At 34.8% G+C, this 2,500-nt stretch overlaps 1 protein-coding gene across 2 annotated transcripts in view; it reads right to left on the bottom strand.

Annotated features, from left to right (window-relative positions):
* LOC122247418 (transmembrane protein 53-B) overlaps positions 1 to 2,500 on the bottom strand; it is a 21,474-nt gene that overhangs the window by 18,937 nt on the left and 37 nt on the right. The window contains exon 1 of one of the 2 annotated variants that reach the window (XM_043006700.2): positions 2,429 to 2,500. This exon is cut by the window's right edge and continues 37 nt beyond it. The gene's annotated coding sequence lies outside the window, so the exon portion shown is untranslated. Of the gene's footprint in view, positions 1 to 2,424 lie in introns of both variants that reach the window. The other variant, XM_043006701.2, reaches the window with a different exon arrangement.

Raw genomic sequence — 2,500 nt, forward strand, 5'->3', positions numbered from 1 at the left:
ATAATAAGCAGAGTTATCATAAGATCTGCAAATGTCTCATGGCATGATACAAAGTACTATACACATAGCAGCAAGCAAAGTCTGCCTGTGATTGCGTGGAGCATATCTTTGTGTTGAAATCCCGAACGCATATCTTCGAATACCTGGACCGCCTACTAAAAGCCATGTTTTTTTTTTTTTTTACTTCTTTTAACTTCATACTACGCTCGGTTTTGTCATTAACGATACAAAATTGAATGGGGAGATTGGTATTCCTTATCATGATATATCCACTCATTTGATAAGTACAATTAAGAAAATCACCTCTATATTTACATAGTAAACCGTCGCCATTACAGAACTGAATCCGTAATATTTGGCATTTGCGTCAATGCATATAATATTCACGAAACCACGGCAACCTGGGCTCAGCATTGAGGTGCAATGATAAAATGCAATTGCTTCACTTTGTGATACCCTCTCCGACAACAAAGGCCGAGTTATGACGCTAGCCCTAGAGGTAGCTAGCTTCTCTCTATTCATTTTCTTTCGCTTCGTCTTTCTCTCTCTATTTATATCGTTTCACGCCTCTCTCTTTCTCTCAATCTCTTGCCTGGCGTCTCGGCTCTGTGTCGTTTTCTTTTTCCTCTTTTCTCCCTATCTCTTCTTCCTTCTTTTCCGTCCCTCTCTCTTATCCTTTCTGCCTCCCTCTTTCTCTTTTCCCATCTGCCTCCCCTTCTCTCTTTCCATTTTCCCTTATCCCCTTCCTCCCTTTCTTTCCACCATGCCCACTTCTTCTACTCTTATCCCTCCCCCTTTTCACACCACCACCACACAAATCATACCCCTAAATAATCCTCTTTAGCGTATCATAAATATCGAATCGTATTCAGAGCAAAGGCAGAAAGAAGCTAACCTAAAGCAGCGCGCCGTCTCTACCTGTTGTGCGCGAGTGAAGTCTTCAAGTCATTAGGACTGCTGTATTTCTGGCACTGTAGTTGATGTGTGTCATGGAGAAAGGCAATATCAAAATAATGAAAAATATCACTTTATATATATTGTGTGTGGTGTGTGTGGTGTGGTGTGGTGTGTGTGTGTGTGGTGTGGTGTGGTGTGTGTGTGTGTGTGTGTGTGTGTGTGTGTGTGTGTGTGTGTGTGTGTGTGTGTGTGTGTGTGTGTGTGTGTGTGTGTGTGTGTGTGTGTGTGTGTGTGTGTGTGTGTGTGTGTGTGTGTGTATGTATGTATATATGTATATATGTATATATGTATATATGTATATATGTATGTATGTATGTATGTATATATGTATATATGTATGTATGTATGTATGTATGTATGTATGTATGTATGTATGTATGTATGTATGTATGTACGTACGTATGTATGTATGCATGAATGTGTGTGTATATATATATGTATATGTATATATATATATATATATGTATATATATGAATATATACATGTATATGTATATATATATATATAGATAAATATATATATATATAATATATATATATATAATATATATATATATATTATATATATATATATATATATATATATATATATATAATATATATATATATTTTTTTTATATATTATATATATTATATATATATATTATAATATATATTATATATATATATATATTATATTATATATATATATATATATATATATATATATATATATATATATATATATATATATACATATATATATATTACATACCCACAAAAATATCTATCTATCTATATCACAATGCAGGTTACTGTAAGGTCAAATATTATTTCTTGCTGTATTGGTCAAAATTAATCTCCACTTCAGTCAGCAGTCATTGTAAGCGCTCTGTGTCCTTTCCCAAGAGGCAGACAGATGTTTTAACGACCGGGCGATTCACTCACTTCCCTTCGTTATTTTGAGATTAGAGCAAATGTGCCATAACGAGACACGCACACTCGGGTTATTTTTTTCGATCTTGAATGATCAAAATTCCAACATTACGTAACACTGAAACCACACATAAACAACACGAAAGCAAGCGGTACACATACACAGTTTGGTGTAATATGAAACCTAGAACACTAAAAGCACAAGCAAACACGCTGTTAGGAAGGTATGTTTCCGTAGGCCTTTGCTTGCTGGGTAAATGCACGCTATGTGAAAATTTCCCTTTCGTTTCTTTAGTAATTCTATGCTTACGTCCTCTGTTCCGGTCGAGAGTCTGCGGATTTCTTAAAACAAGAATGTAAGTTAAACATTCGCCGTTTGTGTTCTATGTATAGTAAATGTTAAATAAAATAAATCAATGTTTAATAGTAAATACAATATCTGCTTGTTTAGGCTGTCTCTCGCTTGTCACTATGTGTAGAGCGTCTGTTTTCTCTTTCCACATGCTCGTGTATCTTTCTTATCAAATTAACCATTGAATTGTACGCTCTTACTTACAGATGCAGTCAGTCCAATGTGCCGCTATGTGTTTCCCCCGTGAAATAAAATACAGTTGTGGAAAAGCAGAGC

The sequence above is a fragment of the Penaeus japonicus genome, unplaced genomic scaffold, assembly GCF_977035675.1.
Source record: "Penaeus japonicus unplaced genomic scaffold, GWHDUDI00000001_assembly GWHDUDI00000010, whole genome shotgun sequence".
Taxonomy (NCBI): Eukaryota; Metazoa; Arthropoda; class Malacostraca; order Decapoda; family Penaeidae; genus Penaeus; species Penaeus japonicus.